We start from the raw sequence: 26,237 nt of genomic DNA, 5'->3' as shown, positions 1-26,237 counted from the left end.
AACACCACTGACCATGCTTCTGCTGTGTCTACTGTCCCTGTTACTGTGACTGAGGAAATCAACACTACTGCTGTCCATGCTCCTGCACCAGAACACATTCCAGTTGCTGGAATGCACACTGCTGCCGCATCTGGTGCACCTGCTGCACCTTCAATCTTGCCTGCTCCTCAGTCTACAGCCTCTGCTGTTGCTGCTGAAATTCATGACAGCAGTGTTGCTGCTGAAACTCATGACAGCAGTGTTGCTCCTAGTGATTCTCATCCTGAAATCACTCAAGTTGTTGCTCAACAAAGGACACATCGAATGACCACAAGGTCTCAAAATGGTATCCGAAAACCAAAAGCTTACTTGGCCACTCGACATCAACTACCTGAATCTCTCTTGCCTAGTGAGCCAAAAACCTTGAAAGCTGCTCTTGCTGATCCAGCTTGGAATAAAGCTATGAACAATGAAGTCACTGCTCTTAAATCCAATGGTACTTGGACACTTGTTCCCTATGAGTCTCATATGCATCTCATAGGAAATAAATGGGTACATCGGATCAAGTTAAAGTCAGATGGTAGTGTTGACAGGCTGAAATCGAGGCTAGTTGCTAAGGGGTACTTACAAGCACCTGGAATAGACTATGATGAAACGTTTAGCCCTGTAGTTAAGCCTGTAACAGTCCGGATGGTTCTTACTCTAGCTGTCAGTTTTAATTGGGAAGTTCGGCAACTAGATGTGTCAAATGCTTTTCTCAATGGTGCTCTTCAAGAAACTGTTTATATGACACAACCTCAAGGGTTTGAGGATCCATCCAAACCTCATCATGTATGACATCTCCACAAAGCTATATACGGACTTAAGCAGGCACCTAGAGCCTGGAATGATAAGCTCGGAAATACTCTGCTTGACTGGGGATTTCAAGCTTCCAAGGCCGACTCTTCCCTCTTCATTTTTGGTACTGGACAGAACTTGATTATCTTTCTTGTCTATGTTGACGATATCTTGGTTACTGGTCCCAACACTTCACTAATCACCAAGCTCATTTCTGATTTGAACAAGATCTTTGAACTAAAAGACTTAGGCCAAATACACTACTTCCTTGGGGTTGAAATTCATAGAAATTCGGATGGTATGTATTTGTCCCAAAGTAAATACATCAAAGATTTACTAGTTCAAGTTCAACTAGAGGGTGCCAAACCATATACCAGTCCCACCAGCAGCTCTCAAAAGCTCTCTCTATCCGAAGGTACAGCTTTTGACAATCCTACTCTTTATAGGAGTACCTTAGGTGCTCTACAATACATGACTCTCACAAGGCCGGATGTTTCCTTTATCATAAACAAACTTTCCCAATTTATACATGCCCCTACAAATATTCATTGGGAAGCTTGTAAAAGGCTTCTAAGATATCTCAAAGGCACAATCTCTGAAGGTCTTTTGCTGAAACCAGTTTCTAGACTCTCTCTTGAAGCCTATTCTGATGCTGACTGGGCGAGTTGTATTGATGACAGACGATCCACAGGGGGGTATGCAGTGTTTCTTGGCTCCAATTTAATCTCCTGGTCAGCTAAAAAGCAACAGGTTGTTGCTCGATCTTCAACAGAATCAGAGTTTCGTGCATTAGCTAATGCAGCAGCCGAAGTGAAATGGCTTCTCTCTTTGCTGTCTGAACTTCATGTTTCCTTACAAGACATTCCCATTATTTGGGTTGACAATCAAGGAGCAGCAGCCCTTGCAGCTAATCCCATTTTTCATGCTCGCTGCAAACACATCGAAATCGATCTCCATTTTGTTCGTGATCAAATCCTCAACCATGAAATCTCTGTTCGATATGTGCCAAGTGTTGATCAAGTAGCTGATATTCTTACAAAGCCTCTCCCTAAAGACAGATTTCAATATCTCAAAAGCAAACTCAAAGTTGTTCAAACCCCTTTTCGTTTGAGGGGGGATGATACAGTTAGTTAAAACTGTTTTGTATTGTTCTTTAGTTTTCTGTTATTCTGTTATTTTGCCAACTGTTCTGTTATGTTGGTTAAAGCTTTTGTATAATTCTCTATATAAATAAAGAGGCTTCTCCTCAGAAATATTAACTGAGGCTTTCATACATTTCTCTGTATCTCTCTTTCTCTCTTTTTGTAACACATGTAACACTTATGGTGTGTTTACTTTCATATAATCAGAATCACTAAAAATCAGAGTTACCTTAAATTGGATTGATGAATTGGAATCAGAATAAGATATTTATTTGACTTACAGGATTACACATTATTCTCATTAATGTGTTTACATTACTTTGGATGTTATCTATGATCTATCAATCTAATGAATTCTATTGGAGTCGAAAAATGTTGTAAACTCACAAGAACCATAAATCTGTTGAAACCATTTTTTCAAAAGAAAAGGACGTAGTGTTTAAGTTGTAATTTAGGCTATGATTGATAAGAAAGGAGTAAAATGTGAATGATAAAATAGCTGATGAAATACAGATAATGTGATGAAGAAAATTAACAATTCTATTGTGTGTTCTATGTAAAGTCATGAAAAGATAAACACCAACACACACATTAACACGAAAAGAATGATAAGTAGCCGAGAACAGGACAACCACTGACCTTCATCTTTGGGCCATACAAATCTTTAATTTAAATAATGATTCTAATCTGTTTATGTGGAAAATTCATCTGTAGAAGGGTCCACTTCATAAAGTATTAGGTAATTTCACACAAACAATTTCTTTGTTCTTGACTGTTGACTCTTCAAGTGTGTATTATATACACACCAGACATTTGAACTATCTTCAAGCCTTGCACCTTCGTCTCATGCCCAAAAGTAAAGATGAGCCGCTCAACTATACTGCTCTTTCTCCTCACTTTCATACACACCTTCACTCCCAACTGTTAGGCTATTTTTAGCCTAAGTTTTGGGTCACATTTTATAGTTGTTTTTCTTCTTTATTATTATTTTTGGAATAGAATTACGCTTGTTTTCTTTGGTTTCAGGTTTCTACACTTGGAATGTAGAAATTGGACAAATTTCGGAAAATAGTGATCTATAAAATAGAGAAATTTTTGAAAGAAAATAAAGCTGAAAGTTTAAGCCTAAATTCGACTATGTTTTGTTCATATTTTTGAAGAAGTCAAAATATAAAAGTTTTAGATCTCTTTCTTATCTTTCCAACGCATCTTGAATCAGCCCATTTGGAGTTTGTATGAGAAAGTTATGCCAATTTTACTAAAAGATGTCGAAGCTGAAAATTCCATCTCGCTGCGGCGAGATTTCCATGGCCGCGGCTAGAAAGTCTGGGCAGAAACGTAGTTTTTTTTATGCACTTTTGGCCGTGGCGAGACCATTTTTGGCCGCGGCGAGCGTCCGTACGGTCAGGGGTATTTTTGTCTGACGAACCCTAAAAATTAGATATAAATAGAAAACTGCGATTGGAAGTCAAGGGAAGCGATTTGGAACCCTAAAACACAGCAGAGAGCGGCAGGAAGAGCATAGAGATTCAAGTGAAGATCCAGAATTCATCCACCAACAGTTTCTTTCTCTATTCCTCTTTAATTTCTTTATGTTGAATATTGTCATAGGAATGGTTATGGATTTATTTCTGAACTAAATTTCCCATTTAGGGAGGATGATGATTGTTGTTTAATGTTTTGCCTAGTTAATGTTTAATTGCCATTCCTCCATTCTTGTTTGTGAAATTGTTGCGATATTTTTACACACGCAAGTGTACGTATCGTTTAAAGTAGTAGACTCACTAGGAGTGAGGTCGATCCCACAGGGAGTGTAGTTAAGTACGTTAAAATTAAACTTTTACTTCTATTTGGTTAAATAAAAAATAAAGAAAGAATTAAGAATAAGAAACTAGTAAGTTCCAATTATACAAGAAAATTGAAAGTTAATAAAAACTAGGGCTTCGATTTCAATTGTTTCTATTGAATATGACCTAATATGATTATTTTCCTAATATTAATTTCTATGCAATAGCAGGTTTACTAAGGTAATTTATAGTCTTCTCAGATATATAAATCTCAATTACATGCAAACTTTCTACTCTCGTGATAAATTTAACATGCAACAGGCATTAAACACAGAAACCCTATAAGCTATCTAAACCATATAGGTACTCTCGTCCTATATCGAAATTCAGTTCTATTCTACTATAGCATATTTGACACTCACTTCTCAGATCTCGCATCAAAATCATAGACAGATAATTGGTGATCAAGCAATTAAAAGTAGTTAAGCACAAATAAAATAGAATACATAGAAATTAGGGGGAAAATAACATATATTAAAACCATAAACAATGTCAAACAATATCCATCTAACCCTAATAAAGTGTTTAGTTACTCATGTTCATTGAAGCACAATTACACATATTAACTTTAAGAAAAGAGATGAAAATAGAGAAGAGAAGAAGAGAAGAATGCTGAAAACCCTGAGAAGTATGCCTCCAATTTTTCAGTTGATCTCTCCACTCTGTATCTGAATTCTCTCTTTTTTTCTCTCTGAAGTTGCTTGATGAAATCAACTCCATTCTTCCCTTTATATAGGCATTGAAGGCCTAAAAATATGGAAAAAAACGCAATATTTAAATTCCCATTCGGATTTAAATTTTTGGGAAACCTCAAACGAGATATTTTTTCTGTTGCGTCGACTGATAGTATTTTGGCCATAACTCTCTCAATATTAATCGGAATTAGACGATTCAAGATGTTCTGGAAAGATAAAAGAGAGATCTAGAACTTTCATGTTTTGACTTTTTCCAAAATCTAATAAGAACATCGTCGAATTCAGGCTTGAAGTTTCGGCTTCCACAATTTTCTCTATTTTAAATATCATGATATTTTTTTATCTTTTTTCCCATCTTTTTCTCTGATATTTTTCTAATCTTCTTCTATTTTAAATCTGCAAAAATAAAAGATAACAAGCGTAAAAATGCTCCAAACACGATTAAAACTTAATTAAAAATATACTAAACTTAATCTAAAATTAATACTAAAAATAACCTAACAAATTCCCCCAAACTAAGCTTTTACTCGTCCTCGAGTAAAACACTAAACAAACATTAAACAAGTCGATCTCCAAAACATGAGTAATTTTCAAGTAGCTTCAATAACATGATTATGAAAAAAAAAATTCACTTATGCATATAATCCAGAATTTCAGTTCAATTACACCATTGACAGATCTCAATTTATTTTCATTTAGCTCGTGAAACCATAGAACGCAATTAACTAACAATTAAACCACTTTATGCATGCCAATTACAATCATCAATCCATTAACCCAAAATTCCATATGCTTGTAATACTTACTATTCTCCACTAATATAGATTAATGCACAACTACGAATCAGAAGGTCTTTCTAGGCTTGTAATGTTAGGTTTAGGGTAAAGGTAGTTGAAATGGTCATTTAGGCTTTCCTATACCATAAGCTTCTCAAATCATGTCACCCACAATATTTTTCACACAATCCCAATACCCTTTTTTCTAATTACATGAGAGATATATTCTTCAACAAGGGTGCAACAACTTTATATTTTTTTTTTTTTCTAGATTTGACACTGGTTGTCAGATTTTTCTTTCTTTTCTCCTTTTTTTTTTTTTTTTCTAGTTGTTGTCAATCAATTTTTTTCTTTTTATATTCTCTCAATTTTCACACTTTTTTCCACTCACATACAACAACCTTCCATCCAAATTCCCCCAAACTAAAGATCTACTTATGGTATGATTAGAATTGAAATTTTGGGTATGTATGGGTTTATCTTTTTAGGCTCAATATGTGTAGAAAAAAATAAGTTAAGGCTCAAAAAGGGTAACTAGGATAAAATTATAGGGATGGCTTGACAAGCACAATCGATCCAAAAAAATTGCCTAAATCACTTTCCTAGTCATGCATAATTTATTATTTCGCCTCAAATAGCAAGCAAGCAAGTTCTAGAATTTTCCAAACAACTTTCCACATGTCAAATTAGCATACATAAATCAATTCAATTACTAGAAAAATTACTTAATATGATTCCATGTTCTTTTAAAGCACAAAATTAAAATTAGTCAAGAGTATAACATCACCAAGCACACGGATTTTTCGAAAAAATAAATAAACTTTTCAAATCATGCTATCTACCTACTTTCAGATTGACTCATATTAAGAAAATTGACTCAAAACAATAAAAACTAAAAACTAAAAATTAAAAATTAAAAGACATAAAACTCAAAATAAAATAAAATAAAAACTAAAAATAAAATAAAAATTAAGTCACCCCCCAAACTAAAGTGAAACATTGTCCCCAATGTGACATTAAAGAAAAAGGAAAGGAGACTTACCTGGGTGCCACATCAATAAGTGGTCGACGCCCATAATAAGCGTCATGCAAGACAACTTGAAAATTGTTGTTGTACTTGCCTTCAAGCTTGGCAAGCGATGAGTTTGAATCAAAGTCAGTACCAACAACATAAGACTTTGGATGATGAGCTTGGGGAGAAGTCTTTCGTAGCTTGCAGAGGATATAATATGGTGTTGATGAAATATATGGATTCATTGGTGGTTTATTAGTCAATATCATTGATGAAGTCGAATCAATGATGTCATGTGCTTCCTCATCCTCCAATGTCACAGTATGTACACTTTCATCTAACAACCATTCTTCTTGTTGCTCACTCTCCACTTGGCTATCCATAACCTTGCTTGTGATTTCGTGTTCAATGAGTTCCTCTTCACAAGGATCTTGATCTTCAATTGTAGGCTCATTATCTTCCTTGTATTCAACTAATGACCCTTCTTCATTGTAGCAATAACTCTCATAACTTTCATTATTGGAGTTATTACATTCTGAATCATGAGCCACTAAATTATCACATAAGGATCTCACCATGTCAGTTAAGCGATTAATCTCTCCTGGAAGTGATTGCATAAGTGCTAGTAGTTGCTCCTCTTTTTCAGATTGTTGAGATGAATTTGGGCAATAAGGTGGGTATTGGTGACTCCAACCCTTAAGTGATGGATCCCAATGCCAGTCATAATCAAAATCTGCCATATTATTCAATAGATCGATTACGTCATAGCCTCTCATTAATAGAGGCGCTCCAGTTGCCTCTGCTCCATAATCAACCCAACTTCTTGTTTCATCGTTAAGTCCGTTATAAAATAGCCACGTAAAACACCCACTTGAGAAAGTGGGATAGCATCTCTCTCCATACTCTTTAAATCTCCTCCAAGCAGAATAGAATGACTCATTGTGTTGTTGGGCAAAATCCTCAAGATATAGCATCTGGATTTGTCTTACAGGTCATACTCATAAGTAAAACATTAGTAAAATTAAAAAAAATAAAACTAAATTAGTACTAAAAAGATAAAAATTTGAAACCAAAAAAAAAAAATTAATACTAGAACTAAAAAGAAAAACCCAATTAAAACAAAATTTAATTTTTAATAATATTAACTATCACTCCCCGGCAACGGCGCCAAAAACTTGTTGCGATATTTTTACACACGCAAGTGTACGTATCGTTTAAAGTAGTAGACTCACTAGGAGTGAGGTCGATCCCACAGGGAGTGTAGTTAAGTACGTTAAAATTAAACTTTTACTTCTATTTGGTTAAATAAAAAATAAAGAAAGAATTAAGAATAAGAAACTAGTAAGTTCCAATTATACAAGAAAATTGAAAGTTAATAAAAACTAGGGCTTCGATTTCAATTGTTTCTATTGAATATGACCTAATATGATTATTTTCCTAATATTAATTTCTATGCAATAGCAGGTTTACTAAGGTAATTTATAGTCTTCTCAGATATATAAATCTCAATTACATGCAAACTTTCTACTCTCGTGATAAATTTAACATGCAACAGGCATTAAACACAGAAACCCTATAAGCTATCTAAACCATATAGGTACTCTCGTCCTATATCGAAATTCAGTTCTATTCTACTATAGCATATTTGACACTCACTTCTCAGATCTCGCATCAAAATCATAGACAGATAATTGGTGATCAAGCAATTAAAAGTAGTTAAGCACAAATAAAATAGAATACATAGAAATTAGGGGGAAAATAACATATATTAAAACCATAAACAATGTCAAACAATATCCATCTAACCCTAATAAAGTGTTTAGTTACTCATGTTCATTGAAGCACAATTACACATATTAACTTTAAGAAAAGAGATGAAAATAGAGAAGAGAAGAAGAGAAGAATGCTGAAAACCCTGAGAAGTATGCCTCCAATTTTTCAGTTGATCTCTCCACTCTGTATCTGAATTCTCTCTTTTTTTCTCTCTGAAGTTGCTTGATGAAATCAACTCCATTCTTCCCTTTATATAGGCATTGAAGGCCTAAAAATATGGAAAAAAACGCAATATTTAAATTCCCATTCGGATTTAAATTTTTGGGAAACCTCAAACGAGATATTTTTTCTGTTGCGTCGACTGATAGTATTTTGGCCATAACTCTCTCAATATTAATCGGAATTAGACGATTCAAGATGTTCTGGAAAGATAAAAGAGAGATCTAGAACTTTCATGTTTTGACTTTTTCCAAAATCTAATAAGAACATCGTCGAATTCAGGCTTGAAGTTTCGGCTTCCACAATTTTCTCTATTTTAAATATCATGATATTTTTTTATCTTTTTTCCCATCTTTTTCTCTGATATTTTTCTAATCTTCTTCTATTTTAAATCTGCAAAAATAAAAGATAACAAGCGTAAAAATGCTCCAAACACGATTAAAACTTAATTAAAAATATACTAAACTTAATCTAAAATTAATACTAAAAATAACCTAACAGAAATTATCTTAATTTGTTCTTAATTTCATGTTTAAGATTGATCACCTTATGCATGCTTTATGATCTCAATTCGAAATCTGAAAAGTGAGAATTGAGAATGCTAAAATTGGGATAATCGATGTTCTATGTGAAACGAAAGTATTCACATGACTTATGTGACGAGTAGATTATTACTTAATGCTGATTTCATGTTAGTTTAATTAAGGAATTAATTAGATAACAGGTGATTTAGAATCTAGAAGATCTGAAAGGAGCTAGGTTATTTCATAATCTGTCATTCACTTCAAGAATAGGATAGTAATTAAGCATTAACGATTTGGGTAAACAACAACAGGATTCTCCTCCCTATCATCTCATATTGCTTAAACTTTAACTGTGTTTTGTGTTTTCTGAATTACTTTACTTTTCTGAAATCATAATTGTTTTCGATTTGCCAAATAGAATCATAAGTATAGTTTAGTGGTATTTAGTCCAATTCCCTGTGGGATCGACCTCACCTGTGTGAGATTTACTACTTGATTGCGTATACTTGCGTAGTGTTTATAAATTATAGCAACAAGTTTTTGGCACCGTTGCCGGGGAATTGTATAAAGATTGATATTACACAAAATTATACTAACTTCTACTTTGGTTTATTTCTCTTGCTGAATTTCTAACCTGTCTCTTGCAAAGCTGCTTTTATCTATTTCAGGTATCTTGAGTGCATGCGCCGCCAAGGGCAAGCAGTTGTATTACCCGTCGACCCTGAAATCGAGAAAACTTGTAGGAGAAACAGGAGGAACAAAAGGCAAGAGAGAGTTTCAGCACCTGCTGAAACACCAGAAATCATGGCTGACAACGCTAATGCTGCGAATAATGGAGGCAACAACGGTAATAATGGAGGTGTCGTTGAAGATCAAGCTAAGGGCCGCAGCTTGAGAGATTATATCCTCCCAACTCTTACGGGGGTTCAGTCATGCATTAGGCCACCGGTAGTGGATGCTAACAACTTCGAAATCAAGCCTGCCATACTACAAATGGTGCAGTCTTCAGTCCAGTTTGGTGGACTCCCTTCTGAAGACCCCAATCTGCATCTATCGAACTTCATGGAGTTATGTCAGACCTTCAAAGTCAATGGGGTTAGTGATGACGCCATCCGTTTGAGACTGTTTCCATTCTCACTGAGAGAGCGAGCCAAGAGTTGGTTGATCTCCTTGCCACCAAATTCTATAGCAACATGGACAGACTTAGCAACAAAATTTCTGTCTAAATTCTTCCCTCCAGCAAAGTCTGCAAAGCTGCGAGGAGAAATAAACAACTTCTGCCAACAAGATAATGAATCTCTCCATGAGGCTTGGGAAAGGTTTAAAGATCTTATCAGAAAGTGCCCTCATCACGGTATAGAGAAGTGGATGCTGGTTCACAATTTCTACAACGGGTTGGTTGGTAACACTAGAACTCTGATAGATGCAGCAGCTGGTGGAGCTCTTATGAGAAAGAGTGCTAATGAGGCTTACGATCTATTGGAGGAGATGGCTCTAAACAATCAGCAGTGGCCAACTGAAAGGAGTCAAACTAAGAAAGTAGCTGGTGTGCTAGAGGTTGATGCCATCACAAAGTTGACAGCTCAGGTTGAGGCCTTGACAAAGCTGATTGCAGGGCAAGCTAAACAAGCCCAAGTTATTTGTGAGATATGTGGAGGCAACCATCACTTTTCAGATTGTCAAGTAGATGTGGATAATTTGCCAATGGATCAAGCAAAAGCCATTGGGAACTACTCCCAAAATAATAATTATGGGCACAACCAACAGGGGTTCTACCAGCAGAGAAATCAGCCCCAACAAAACCAACAACAAAGTCCTAGTGGAGGCTCCAATATCCAAGCTGATTTATTGCTCCAATTCATGATGGAGACTAGAGCCTCTATTAAAACTCTAGAAACTCAGATGGAACAATTGGCTACTCAAGTGGCAAAACAAGCTCAAGAAAATTCACCTAGCACTAGTGAGGCAAAAGGAAAAGAGCAATGTAAAGAAATTTCCTTGAGGAGTGGAAAGAGTTATGAAGGACCTAGTGGCAAGCAACCAGTTGAAGATGGGGTTCAGGATCAACAGGCACAGACACAGGCACCAAAGGAAAAGAAGGCTACTGATAGCCCTGCACCACCACAACAGTCTCCACCAATCAGTATTGATCATCATGTGAAGATACCTTATCCTCAGAGACTCCGAAAGACCAATCTAGACAAGCAGTTTACAAAATTTCTAGAGGTCTTCAAAAGACTACACATCAACATTCCTTTTGCTGAAGCCTTGGAACAAATGCCCCGTTATGTGAAGTTCATGAAGGAGATATTGTCTAAGAAGAGAAAAATAGAGGACTATGAAACAGTGGCATTAACTGAGGAGTGTAGCGCCATTTTGCAAAAGAAACTACCGCCCAAGCTTAAAGATCCGGGTAGTTTAAATATTCCATGCTCTATAGGGGCTCAGTGGAAACTAAAGCTCTATGTGATCTGGGAGCAAGCATTAATCTAATGCCATTGTCTGTCTTCAAAAGGGCAGGATTGGGAAAAGCAAAGCCTACAACAGTGACTCTACAACTGGCAGATCGTTCTTTGACTCATCCTCGTGGGATAATTGAAGATGTACTGGTGAAGGTTAGTAAGTTTATCTTCCCTGCTGATTTCTTAATTCTTGATATGGAGGAAGATTCAACTATTCCCATTATTTTGGGAAGACCATTCTTAGCCACGGGTCGAGCATTAATAGATGTTCAAAGGGGGAGTTAAAGTTGCGAGTGCAAGATGAAGAGGTCAATTTTAATGTTTTTGCCCCAACTGACATTCCTACCTGTTGCAAGATTGAGATGGTGAAGGGTTCTATTGTTAAAGCTGATAAGAAGAAAGCAAATCCTAAAGAGCGACTTCGAACGATTCAGCGTCGTTGGAAAAGATTGATGTGTGGTAGTTCTGAAGCTGAGCTTACTCTTGTGCAAAACTCTGAAATCAACACTATTGGTGGTAAATTTTCTTCATTTAGTACGAGGGCTCTTTTGGATGCAAAGGGTGGACTTGATCCCTTCTGATGGGGCTCAGGTAAGTTTCTCTCAACCACAATTTTATTTTAACACATTGGGGACAATGTGCATCTTTAGTTTGGGGGGAGAAATTTAAAATTTTTAGTTTTTTGTTCAGTTTTTTTTCGTTTTTTTAGTTAGTCTTTGTTATTGTTAGTGTCATGTGTTGATATCTGAGCTGGAAGATTGATTGAACTACTGTTGTTTACTTGTACAATGGATTGGAATCTTAACTGTGTGCTTGACTTGCAACTGTTTGAATTAAGGTGGATGTGTATTAGAAGGTTGTTCATGTAGATGTAAAACATTTATTTTTGACGCATATCACTTGTGTTCTATTTGGATTGTGGAATGTTGGCTTGACATGGAATAGAATTTGTTTGACATACTCTCTTGAAGCGAAATTCTTGTTGATTTTTGTTTGGAAAGTGATTTAGGCAAGTTTTCTTTGGATCGATTGAGCCTTTCAAGCCTACCTAAAAAGTTTTATCCTAGTATACCCAAAGTTGAGCCTTAGCCTATTTCCAAAAATTTTCACCACTTAACTAAGTTGAATTCGTTATCTTTAACTACTTTCATCCTCAACATACCTTATTATGCCATAAGCTTTTAAGTAAGTTTAGGGGGGAATGGTGTTGTAAGTGGGAAATAATTTTTGAGAGTAAGAGATTGAAAAAAAAAATAGTTGTTATGTGATGTGCCTCTGTTGAAAAAGTAAAAAAAAAAAAAACAAAAGAAAAAAAAGTAAATGTGATAATTTCTTCTTGAGAATCAATTGTGAACAATGGGGTAGGCACATAGGAAAAAATATGCAATCTCTTACTATCTTCTTTGGGGTATATGAAAAAGAAAAAAATACGTGGGTGCTTGTTTGGTATAATTGTGTTTATGGTATAATGTAGCTTAAATGACTTTTTATCTACCCATTTACCTAAGCCATGCTAATATAACCGAAAAAGACCTATTCATTCCGAGCAAAAATTATCAATATTAGTGGAGAGAGGTATGTCATCCAAACTTATTGAACATGGGTTAGCGGAATGTCGGAAAGTGTAGAATGGTTGTGATATGAATGTCAAATGCAATGTTTTGTGTCTGTATGAATTGCTTACTTCTAAATGGTGCATCCAAGTTAGTTCTTAGAGTTATTGAGTTGAAATTCTGGTTATTGATTTGCTTGAAGTTGTGCAGGTGGTAGTGGTAGTTCAATCATTGGAAGGTTTAGTTATCTATTACATTGTTTTTTTTAGTTTAGTTGAGTTTTAGCTTTACTCGGGGGCGAGTAAAGATTCAGTTTGGGGGAATTTGTTAGGCTATTTTTAGCCTAAGTTTTGGGTCACATTTTATAGTTGTTTTTCTTCTTTATTATTATTTTTGGAATAGAATTACGCTTGTTTTCTTTGGTTTCAGGTTTCTACACTTGGAATGTAGAAATTGGACAAATTTCGGAAAATAGTGATCTAAAAAATAGAGAAATTTTTGAAAGAAAATAAAGCTGAAAGTTTAAGCCTAAATTCGACTATGTTCTGTTCATATTTTTGAAGAAGTCAAAACATAAAAGTTTTAGATCTCTTTCTTATCTTTCCAACGCATCTTGAATCAGCCCATTTGGAGTTTGTATGAGAAAGTTATGCCCATTTTACTAAAAGATGTCGAAGCTGAAAATTCCATCTCGCCGCGGCGAGATTTCCATTGCCGCGGCTAGAAAGTCTGGGCAGAAACGTAGTTTTTTTTTATGCACTTTTAGCCGCGGCGAGACCATTTTTGGCCGCGGCGAGCGTCCGTACGGTCAGGGGTATTTTTGTCCGACGAACCCTAAAAATTAGATATAAATAGAAAACTGCGATTGGAAGTCAAGGGAAGCGATTTGGAACCCTAAAACACAGCAGAGAGCGGCAGGAAGAGCATAGAGATTCAAGTGAAGATCCAGAATTCATCCACCAACAGTTTCTTTCTCTATTCCTCTTTAATTTCTTTATGTTGAATATTGTCATAGGAATGGTTATGGATTTATTTCTGAACTAAATTTCCCATTTAGGGAGGATGATGATTGTTGTTTAATGTTTTGCCTAATTAATGTTTAATTGCCATTCCTCCATTCTTGTTTGTGAAATTATCTTAATTTGTTCTTAATTTCATGTTTAAGATTGATCACCTTGTGCATGCTTTATGATCTCAATTCGAAATCTGAAAAGTGAGAATTGAGATTGCTAAAATTGGGATAATCGATGTTCTATGTGAAACGAAAGTATTCACATGACTTATGTGACGAGTAGATTATTACTTAATGCTGATTTCATGTTAGTTTAATTAAGGAATTAATTAGATAACAGGTGATTTAGAATCTAGAAGATCTGAAAGGAGCTAGGTTATTTCATAATCTGTCATTCACTTCAAGAATAGGATAGTAATTAAGCATTAACGATTTGGGTAAACAACAACAGGATTCTCCTCCCTATCATCTCATATTGCTTAAACTTTAACTGTGTTTTGTGTTTTCTGAATTACTTTACTTTTCTGAAATCATAATTGTTTTCGATTTGCCAAATAGAATTATAAGTATAGTTTAGTGGTATTTAGTCCAATTCCCTGTGGGATCGACCTCACCTGTGTGAGATTTACTACTTAATTGCGTATACTTGCGTAGTGTTTATAAATTATAGCAACACCAACCTTGCCCAGCTGAAAGGTTGTACCTCCAGCGCCGAATATTGTTGGAACTGCTCCAATATAGGTAATTACTCTTTTGACAACACCTACCAAAAAAACCTTTACAACCTTTTACTCTCCCTCTCATCTTCAAAGCAAAATAGCTTGGGATTTTACAATATCTCCTCTGGTAAAGACTCCGAAAAGGTAAATGCAATCGGGCTATGCAGGGGAGCCCTGCCCTTGGACACTTGTCATAGTTGCTTAAATGTGACAAGTCAAATGCTTTTGGACCGTTGTCCAAATACGAAAGAGGCAATCTTATGGGGGGAGCTTTGTATGGTACGGTACTCTAACAACTCTATCTTTTCCATCAAACAAGACGAACCCATTAGGATGTTGGCGAGCCCAAACGAAGCTGCCGATGCTCAACAGTTCAAAGTGGTGCTAAAGCCTTTGCTCGATGACTTGATTAACAAAGCTGCTTCTAATGTTAGAAAATACGCAATAGGAAGTGCCAAGGTCCCTAATTCAGAACCAATATATGCCCTTGTTCAATGCACACCTGATTTAACTTAAAGGCAATGTAGCGAGTGCTTACAAGATTCGAGTTTAAAGATTCCCAGTTGTTGCGCCGGAAGAAATGGGGCCCGAATACTTAAACCCAGTTGTACACTGCGATACGAGTCTGGACCTTTCTATGAAACCACAAGACCTCATCAAAATGGTATACGTACACATACTGCTGAGGTTTGCTGGAACTGTTTTGGGGTTGAAAACAACACTAGCATCCACATCTTTTCGAAAAATCTGAAAAAACTTATGTTGTCTTTCTCTTACGATAAGACACGAAGTGTTTATGGGTTTTTCAATTCTTCTACGGGAGAAAACCCGAATAGAGTCAACGCAATTGCACTGTGTAGAGGAGACCTTTCACCGAAAACTTGCCGAAGTTGCGTGAGTAACTCAAGTCAAAGGCTATTGGGCAGGTGTCCAAACAGGAGAGAGGCAATCCTCTGGGATGAGCGTTGTATGGTATGATACTCTAATAAATCTATACTTTCTACCAGACAAGATGACCCTAGGATGTATATCCCGAGCCCCAATAAAGCTTGGGAGCCAAATCTATTCAAGCTTACACTTAAACCATTGTTGGATAACATAACTAGCAAAGCTTCTTCGGGTAATTCTTTAAAGAAATTTGCTTCAGGACAATCTACTGTTCCGGGATTTGAAGCTATATATGCAGCTGTGCAGTGTACTCCTAGTTTGGACAAAAAAGATTGCAGCGGTTGCCTAAACGAAGCCATATTATTCATTCCCCAACAGTTTGATGGAAAGCAAGGTGGCAGAGTTCTTAAACCAAGCTGTAATTTAAGATACGAAGTGACTCCATTCTTTGAGCCTAAAGCCGACTCACTTGTCTAATGTGTCTTGAGTTATGTCTACTAGTCTTTCAATAATAAGTTATGAGATAACGCTCAAATCAGTTGGTTCATATGAGAGAGTAAAACAACCTTGAAAATGTTGTTTCTGTTTTTATTCTCTGTATGGATTTTGTTAAATTTGGTGGAAGAAGTCATGTGAAAGCTCCCTTTGTAGTAACATGCAATTAACTTGGCTATATTACTTGTATGATATAATTACCTAGTTTTAGTTGCTTAGATCACGCCATACCAACTATTGCTAAACATTAATAAAGCAAGTATAGAGAAGAACAGAACATTGTTTTTCATTTAATTTTATAAAACAGAGTAAGGAGTTGGACCAAACATGCTGTTAGTATCCAATACTAATTGTTAAGTCCTTTTTTGGCAAGTTAGTTGACAAAATAATTTTTCCATTTATGGTAAGATTGTTGAGCATTCATATTCGGATTCTTACCTTATAAATTCGGTTTTTAGTTGCTCTTTTCCTTGTTTGGAAAGTTGCACCTTCAACTGAACTTTCCTTTGTTGAAAACTTCTCAAAAGAGAAGGAATTCTCTTTTGGAAAGTTGTCCTTTTTAGGGAAACTTTGATTATTGCCTTTTCCTTATTAATTTCAATTGTATCTTTATACAATCAGAATATCTAATCTGTTTTTGGCAGGAATCAAGTATTGATAGAGGATCGGACCCGATTTTAACAAGTTTCCCGTTTCTGGTCAGATCTGCTGCGTCAGCATCTGAATCTGATGTAGCAGATCGTGTTTTCTTAGGAAAGTTTTTGTACAGCTGCTAATTCGAACTTGTGGTTGCCTCTTTGGTTTCTATGTTCTATAAATAGAGCCTAGAGAGCAACCATTCGAATTACCTCTTCCATTATTCATTTTTTGCATTTATCTTTTGAGATAAGAGAGTGTTTCTTTGTTTTGTGAGAGCCTAGTTGTTCATCTAGGTTCTAGTTGTTCTATTTCTGTTCTTACTCTATCCTAGAGGCTGTGAAGAACTACTTGACTGAACAAGAGATTGGTCTTCGGGAGAAGACTTGATAAAGCCTTACTTCGGGAGGAAGTAAGCACTTGGTCTTCGGGAGAAGACTTGTTGAAGCCTTATTTCGGGAGGAAGTAAGCACTCACACTTCAAAGACGAAGGGAGTTCGGGCTTGAAGGTGTTTCAAGAAGTCAGATTCATAAAGTGGATTACAAAGGATTGCGGCAATACTTAAGAGGGAGTCTAAACTTGTTTAAGTCAATTGTCTTTGTAATTTTGATACTTTATTAATTGATTTCATTCTGTTAGGTCCTTTTTTGGCAATTTAGTTGTCAAAATATTTCTTAATTAATGTGCATTTTATTGAGCATTCAATTTGTTTTTATCAACTCTAGACCCTTTTTCCAGGGGGAGTTGTGTTTGGTACTTGTGAACTTATTTGGTTTAAAAGTTAGCATGTTTCTTTAGTTATTGTTGGTTTTCGATTGTGTTACTCAGGGGGAGTAGTATCCTTTGCTCTTGCTAACTTTGCCTTGCAGGTACTTTATGTTAAAATTTATTTTGTTCATCTAAAGTGCCAAAGGGGGAGATTGTAAAGTCCTTTTTTGGCAAGTTAGTTGACAAAATAATTTTTCCATTTATGGTAAGATTGCTTTGCATTCATATTCGATTTCTTGCCTTATAAATTCGGATTGTAGTTGCCATTTTCCTTGATTGGAAAGTTGCACTTTCAGCTGAACTTTCCTTTGTTGAAAACTTCTCAAAAGAGAAGGAATTCTCTTTTGGAAAGTTGTCTTTTTTAGGGAAACTTTGATTATTGCCTTTTCCTTATTAATTTCGATTGTATCTTGATACAATCAGAATATCTAATCTGTTTTTGGCAGGAATCAAGCATTAATAGAGGATCGGACCCGATTATAGCAAGTTTCGTTTCGGTCCGATTCGTCGCGTCAGCATCCGAATCTGATGCTGCAGATCGTGTTTTCTTTGGAAAGTTTTTGTACAGCTGCTAATTCGAACTTGTGGTTGCCTCTTTGGTTTCTATGGTCTATAAATAGAGCCTAGAGAGCAACCATTCGAATTACCTCTTCCATTATTCATTTTCTACATTTATCTTTTGAGAGAAGAGAGTCTTTCTTTGTTTTGTGAGAGCCTAGTTGTTCATCTAGGTTCTAGTTGTTCTATTTCTGTTCTTACTCTATCCTAGAGGTTGTGAAGAACTACTTGACTGAACAAGAGATTGGTCTTCGGGAGAAGACTTGATAAAGCCTTACTTCGGGAGGAAGTAAGCACTTGGTCTTCGGGAGAAGACTTGTTGAAGTCTTACTTCGGGAGGAAGTAAGCACTCACACTTCAAAGACGAAGGGAGTTCGGGCTTGAAGGTGTTTCAAGAAGTCAGATTCATAAAGTGGATTACAAAGGATTGCGGCAATACTTTAGAGGGAGTCTAAACTTGTTTAAGTCAATTGTCTTTGTAATTTTGATACTTTATTAATTGATTTCATTCTCTGGGCGTGGCCCCGTGGACTAGGAGTGTTCGGAGAACACTCGATACCACGTATAAATCTCTTGTGTCAAGTTATTTATTTTTCTCGCAAATATTTTATATTCTCGCCTGTTCGCTTTGCCGTAGAATTACTTTCCGCCGTCGCAAACGCTTACAGTTTTTATATTTTCGTATATACAACTGACATTTGCAAAAACTCGGTTTTTCAATTGGTATCAGAGCGGGACACTAAACTCTTAGTGTGGTCCTTTTTACGTTTTCTTGTGTTTTTGCAATATGTTTCCCTTTGCAGAAGGAACTTCTATTGTTCGCCCACCACTCCTCAATGATTCCAACTATCCTTATTGGAAGGTTAGAATGAGAGCCTTTATCAAGTCTCAAAATGAGAAAGCATGGAGGATGGTTCTTTCAGGATGGTCTCCTCCGGTTGTGGTAGATTCTGAAGGTAATTCTAAATTAAAATCTGAACTTGAATGGTCTACTGAAGATGATAATTTGTCTGCTTATAATAGCAAAGCTTTACATGCCATATTTAATGGAGTAGGTGAAGGTTATATTAAGCTTATATCTTCTTGTGAATCCGCTAAGGATGCTATGGCATCCTTCAAACTCGGTTTGAAGGAACATCCGATGTTAAGCGTTGTAGATATATTATGCTTCGTACCAAATTTGATGATCTTAGGATGTCGATAATGAAACCCTAACAGAATTCTATGAAAAATTATCTGATATTGCTAATGAATATTTTGCTCTTGGTGAAAAGCTTGATGATTCTGTTCTTGTGAGAAAAATTGTTAGAGTTCTTCCAGAGAGGTTCGATACTAAACTTTTGGCAATGGAGGAAGCTAAAGATTTTAGCACAATGAAGGTGGAAGAATTGATGGGTTCTTTACGTACTTTTGAATTAAATCAACAGATTAAACAAAAGGACAAACCCAAATCTATTGCTGATAAAGGTAAAAGTATTGCTTTGAAAGTTGCAGATAATGAAAATTCTGATAGTGAATGTGATGATGAGATTGCTGTATTAACAAAGAATTTTCAGAAATATATGAAAAAGATGGGAAATAAAAAGAATATTTCGAAAGGTTCAAAAGGTAATACTTTTATTAAATCATCTGTTTCTAACAAAAAGGGAATTCAGTGCAGGGAATGTGAAGGTTTTGGGCATATTCAAGCTGAGTGTGCAAACACTTTGAAAAAGAATAAGAAAAGTTTCAATGTCACTTGGAGTGATGATGAAACCGAAAGTGATGAAGATAATTCTGAAAATGTTGCCCTAACCTCTGTTATGTCTAATGTGTTGTGTGATTCACAGGTGAAAGCTAGATTGGTATATCTGAATAATACCACCGAAAAAGAGGAATCAGATTCAGATGAGTCTGAAATCTGTGAAGAGTCTCTTGCTGAATCATACAAAGTCATGTATGAAAAATGGATTCAGGTTGCTTCTGAAAATAGAGAGTTGAATAAATTGAATAAAAAATTGTCTCATCAAATTGAAATGTGTGAACTGAAAATAAAAGAGTATGAGACAAATGTTTGTGATAAAGATGAAAAAATCACTCTCTTAAAGAAGGAACTTGAAAATTTTAAGAAAAATATTCAAATGCTTAACCCTGGATCTTCTATTTTTGAAAAAGCACAGAATGCAGGTCAAAGAGATTTCGCAGGCATTGGATCAAATGGAATGGAAAATTCTGGAGTCACAAAGTTTGTAAAATCTAGTGTTCCAACGAATCATTCTGAGGCTACAAAGTCTACTGCAACGGTTTCACGGATCGTTGTAGCAAGAGTCGTTTTCGATGTCGCAAAATCTCCGAATTTTCGAAAAGAGTAAGATCTCAGGTAAAAAGATTTGTTCCTACTTGTCATTTTTGTGGTAGAAAAGGACATATCAGACCTAAATGTTTCACGTTGAAAAATTTGTTTAAAACAAATTATTTTGGTAATTTGAATTTTTTTCAAAAGAAACATAGTGCTTTGAAACAAAAATGGATTGAAAAAGAAAAATGTCTAGTTGGTTTTTCTGATAAAAGTGCTGCTTCTCAAATGTGGTATTTTGACAGTGGTTGTTCTAGACATATGACAGGTGACAAGGATTTTTTAATGAATATCAAACCAATGCAATGTGGTGAGGTCACGTTTGGTAATGGCTTAGCTGGTAAAGTTGTTGGTATGGGAACTCTAAATTTTGTAGGGTTACCTAGACTGAAAAATGTGATGTTAGTTGAAGGACTAAGGGCTAATTTACTTAGCATTAGTCAAATTTGTGACCAAGGGTATACTGTTTCATTTGATAGTGATCATTGCTATGTTCTTAATGATGATAATGAATGTATCTTGCAAGGATTTCGATCCAATGATAACTGTTACACTCTAACCCCTGTGTTTACTTGTCATTCAGCTATCAACAACACCACAGATTTGTGGCATGCCAAGCTTGGGCATATTAATTATAAAAACCTGAAAAAATTGTCAAATGCAGGTATTGTTCGAGGACTTCCCAAGCTTGGTAAGGAAAGTGAAGGTAAGTGTGAACCGTGTCAACTTGGGAAGCAATTAAAAATCTCTCACAAGCCTGTGTCTGATATCAATACCTCAAAAGTATTAGAATTGCTTCACATGGATCTTATGGGTCCAAACCAAGTTGAAAGTTTGAATGGTAAACAATATATATTTGTTAGTGTTGATAAAACTCGTTTCATCAAGCATATAAACTCTGATTTTATCACTGCTCAAATTTATGTTGATGATATAGTTTTTGGTTCTACATCTAACCATGAAGTGCAGGTTTTTGTTGATCAAATGAAGAATGAATTTGAAATGAGCATGGTTGGTGAGCTTACTTTCTTTTTGGGTCTTCAAGTGAGACAAATTGAAGGAGGTACATTTGTATCTCAAAGCAAGTATGCTAAGAACTTGGTCAAGAAATTTGGCCTTGAATCGGCTAAGCAGGTAAGTACTCCTTTGAGCACCACACTGAAATTAACAAAAGATGAGAATGGAGTAAAGGTAGACACTACACTCTATCGTAGCATGATTGGAAGTCTTTTGTATTTAACTGCTAGTCGTCCTGATATCTGTTACAGTGTGGGAGTGTGTGCTAGATATCAAAGTAATCCTATGGAATCTCATGTATCAAATTTGTAAACAGGATTATTAGATATGTTAATAGCACTCCTGATTATGGAATTTGGTACTCGAAAGATACCAATTCAAATCTTGCTTGTTTTAGTGATGCAGATTGGGCAGGAAATGCTGATGATCGAAAGAGCACAAGTGGAGGGTGTTTCTTTCTTGGGAATAATCTAGTATCTTGGCATAGCAAGAAACAGAATTCCATCTCCTTATCCACTGCCGAAGCTGAGTACATCGCTGCTGGCAGTTGTTGTACTCAACTATTGTGGTTGAAACAAATGTTGATTGATTATGGGTTTGAATTGGGTGTTTTGACTATTTTTTGTGACAATACTAGTGCCATAAATATTTTCAAAAATTCTGTTCAACATTCTAGAACAAAGCACATTGATATGAGACACCACTTTATCAGGGAACTTGTTGAAAATAAATCATTGCAATTAGAATATGTTGATACTGAAAAACAATTAGCTGATATTTTCACAAAGGCCCTAGATGCAAGTCGCTTTGACTCCCTCAGAAAGTCGTTGGGAGTTTGCATTGTTTAATTTTATCTGCTCATAATTCTTGTACAATAGTGTTATGTGATTCATCTCTAGCTCTTAATCTTAATCATTGTATTTTGACAAATCATGTTTATGCTTTTGGTTTATAATTAGTTAGGATCTCAGTCTGATCATACTTTGTGATGTTGTGCTAAAAGGTTCATGTTACTCTTTTTGTGTGTCTAGGATTAAATAATGTTCTTATACAGAGTTGAGCAATTTTTGTTTCAGTCTTGTCAGGCCCCTTGCTGGAATAGAGCTACCCATACTGAGGTGTGAAAGCCATCTGATGAGTAAGCTGGAACATTGTAATTAGCAACTATGATGAGGATGCACTACCATAGAAAAGGGCTACCTTCAGTATGGTGTGAAAGCATCCAGTTGCGGGATCAAATTGAAAAAGGCGAAAATGAAAAATCTTGCCAAGGACAATGATCCTATTTTCACTGCACACACTTGTCTGACAAGTGTGTTCAAATCTGTAAGTCTCCTCTATTAAAATTAAATTGATAATCCTGGTTCACAATTTTCAGTAACATGCATATCTTTTTCCTCAACATCAATTAAGTATGATTATTTCATGAGATACTAATTAGTTATTTTCCTTAAAAGCATAACATGTATTCTACTTTGTCAATTGTCAATGATATTTGATTTCTCTGCTTGATTCGAATCACATATACTTATTGTACACATTATATTTTATTTTCGGTTTTAATTTAAAAAAAAAAAAGAGGGAGGCGTGTGACTTGCTTCATGGGTTAAGAAAATCTTGTGCATAAATGGTAAGTATCAACATTCATTCTTCTTTGAGTTATTTTTGATATGTTTCCATTTAAAGAATGATCTTTTATATGGTAATGTGTCTTTAATCTTGAAAGATTGACTTATTTTTGGAAATATTGTTGGTAATTCTAGTTTCCTTTTATTTTATTTGTTTTTTTTTTTAAAAAAAAAAGGGGAAAGAAGTTGCAAGGAGTGGGCAGTTTCCTTGTGTAATCGTGGGCTGGTGGTTTCTCAAATATGTTGAAATTGGTTTCCTTTTTGCTAAACTCTCCCATGTTTATTTCAACCAATTTTTGTCATTCTCTCTCACCACCTACCCGATTCTATTTCTTTGTCTCTCTTGCTTGTTTTCTGTTCATTGTCTCTTTCATATCAAAATGGTGAGAACAAAGAACCTAGGGCATCCCAAAAAGGAAAATGGTGGAATCTAAACAAGCCCCCTCAAATGCTCTTCTTGTTGCTCCAATCGTCTTGCTGCCATGGAGGAGGTTCAACAAGAGATGTTCAAGCAGTTGTCCTCATTGATCAAGCTTTATGGGGCATAAGTTTTCTTTCTTTTTGTTTTTGTTGGACATATTTCTATATTTTTATTTCTTTTAGTCTTTGGCCCTTATAGATAAACAAAAAGGGGGAGTAATTGTATACTCAACTGTCTAGGGGGAGTTGAGGTTTGTGTTTGTGTTCATCTTTGGTCAAAGTTAGCTGTTTATTTTGGTTTAATGTTGTGCTTCTCAGGGGGAGTTTTTATGTTTATTTTGCTAACTTTGTTTTGTAGGTGTTTGTTAATTAATAATATTTTGATTATCTAAAGTGCCAAAGGGGGAGATTGTTAGGTCCTTTTTTGGCAATTTAGTTGTCAAAATATTTCTTAATTAATGTGCATTTTATTGAGCATTCAATTTGTTTTTATCAACTCTAGACCCTTTTTCCAGGGGGAGTTGTGTTTGGTACTTGTGAACTTATTTGGTTTAAAAGTTAGCATGTTTCTTTAGTTATTGTTGGTTTTCGATTGTGTTACTCAGGGGGAGTAGTATCCTTTGCTCTTGCTAACTTTGCCTTGCAGGTACTTTATGTTAAAATTTATTTTGTTCATCTAAAGTGCCAAAGGGGGAGATTGTAAAGTCCTTTTTTGGCAAGTTAGTTGACAAAATAATTTTTCCATTTATGGTAAGATTGCTTTGCATTCATATTCGATTTCTTGCCTTATAAATTCGGATTGTAGTTGCCCTTTTCCTTGATTGGAAAGTTGCACTTTCAGCTGAACTTTCCTTTGTTGAAAACTTCTCAAAAGAGAAGGAATTCTCTTTTGGAAAGTTGTCTTTTTTAGGGAAACTTTGATTATTGCCTTTTCCTTATTAATTTCGATTGTATCTTGATACAATCAGAATATCTAATCTGTTTTTGGCAGGAATCAAGCATTAATAGAGGATCGGACCCGATTATAGCAAGTTTCCCGTTTCTGGTCTGATCTGCTGCGTCAGCATCCGAATCTGATGCTGCAGATCGTGTTTTCTTTGGAAAGTTTTTGTACAGCTGCTAATTCGAACTTGTGGTTGCCTCTTTGGTTTCTATATGGTCTATAAATAGAGCCTAGAGAGCAACCATTCGAATTACCTCTTCCATTATTCATTTTCTACATTTATCTTTTGAGAGAAGAGAGTCTTTCTTTGTTTTGTGAGAGCCTAGTTGTTCATCTAGGTTCTAGTTGTTCTATTTCTGTTCTTACTCTATCCTAGAGGTTGTGAAGAACTACTTGACTGAACAAGAGATTGGTCTTCGGGAGAAGACTTGATAAAGCCTTACTTCGGGAGGAAGTAAGCACTTGGTCTTCGGGAGAAGACTTGTTGAAGTCTTACTTCGGGAGGAAGTAAGCACTCACACTTCAAAGACGAAGGGAGTTCGGGCTTGAAGGTGTTTCAAGAAGTCAGATTCATAAAGTGGATTACAAAGGATTGCGGCAATACTTTAGAGGGAGTCTAAACTTGTTTAAGTCAATTGTCTTTGTAATTTTGATACTTTATTAATTGATTTCATTCTCTGGGCGTGGCCCCGTGGACTAGGAGTGTTCGGGAGAACACTGATACCACGTATAAATCTCTTGTGTCAAGTTATTTATTTTTCTGCAAATATTTTATATTCTGCCTGTTCAGTTTTGCTGTAGCAGAATTACTTTCTGCTGCTGCAAACGCTTACAGTTTTTATATTTTCGTATATACAACTGACATTTGCAAAAACTCGGTTTTTCACATTCTCTAGGCGTAGCCCCGTGGACTAGGAGTGTTCGTGAGAACACTGATACCACGTATAAATCTCTTGTGTCAAGTTATTTATTTTTCTGCAAATATTTTATATTCTGCCTGTTTAGTTTTGCTGTAGCAGAATTACTTTCTGCTGCTGCAAACGCTTACAGTTTTTATATTTTCTTATGTACAACTGACATTTGCAAAAACACAGTTTTTCACTAATTCTGGAGCCAAAATTGAGGCAGACATCACTGATATCTATCATCACTACAGTCATCAAAATGAACATCTAATACAGATGAGTTTCCAATACAGATTATGCATTTTTATGGTAAAATTTAAAGCATCTTTTAAGTTGTATTTTCTTTCTTTCTAATGTTTACCGTACTAGAAGTCTATTGCTTTTAATAGTAAATTAATTTCACATAATAGTAATGGTGTAAATGGCATAATCTCAACCATCAAACTGTAAACACCTAGTTAACATGAATACCAGAAAATATAGCATAAGAAAACTGACGATCATTTGATCGACAATGGTCACAAACATGAAGCATATTTATGCGTCTATTTTCCATACAAAATAATAAGCTGACTACACAACAAGGAAAAGGAAAATCGAAACTTCCTAACCTCATATTGCTGGCAGCTTATCTCTTTGCCGAGTGAAAATCAAACCTGAGGCATGATTGATAGAGCAACCATAGATTAGGACACTGCAAACTCTAGGAAAATTAGACAAAGAAACTTGCAATACCCTCTAAAGAAAATTATCTCTTTGTCGAGTGAAAATCAAGATCAGCTAGCTACACTGTTATGCTACTTGCCAATAATCAACAACCAAAAAAGGGATGATTCTAAATAATATAGGATGATTCTACAATGTACCCTTTAAAAGAGATGTACTGATGGGCCATTTACTTGTTTCGGCATCCACCTAGTTATATATATAAATTTAGAAATTAAATTCTATAATACACCCCTTAAAAGGAATGTATTGATACATCTCTATATGTTTTAGTAGCCGAAATAATTTTTTATTCAATTTTTTTCTCATGGTCATGTAAATTATAGTTATTTAAGACATCTGCAGAATTTTAAGAAATTCGAAAAAA

At 35.5% G+C, this 26,237-nt stretch overlaps 1 non-coding gene and 1 pseudogene across 1 annotated transcript; one reads left to right on the top strand and one right to left on the bottom strand.

The window, feature by feature from the left end:
* Positions 1 to 10,055: 10,055 nt before the first annotated feature.
* On the bottom strand, positions 10,056 to 10,162 carry LOC115711750 (small nucleolar RNA R71). Its single transcript, XR_004010627.2, has one exon. It is a non-coding gene; the product is annotated as a small nucleolar RNA R71 (small nucleolar RNA).
* A 4,296-nt stretch (positions 10,163 to 14,458) lies between these two features.
* On the top strand, positions 14,459 to 15,569 carry LOC133037770 (cysteine-rich receptor-like protein kinase 26; annotated as a pseudogene).
* Positions 15,570 to 26,237: the final 10,668 nt, after the last annotated feature.

This window comes from Cannabis sativa, chromosome 1 (assembly GCF_029168945.1).
Source record: "Cannabis sativa cultivar Pink pepper isolate KNU-18-1 chromosome 1, ASM2916894v1, whole genome shotgun sequence".
Taxonomy (NCBI): Eukaryota; Viridiplantae; Streptophyta; class Magnoliopsida; order Rosales; family Cannabaceae; genus Cannabis; species Cannabis sativa.
Note: the sequence above shows the minus strand (reverse complement) of the source record. Positions and strands in the feature narration are given on the sequence as shown.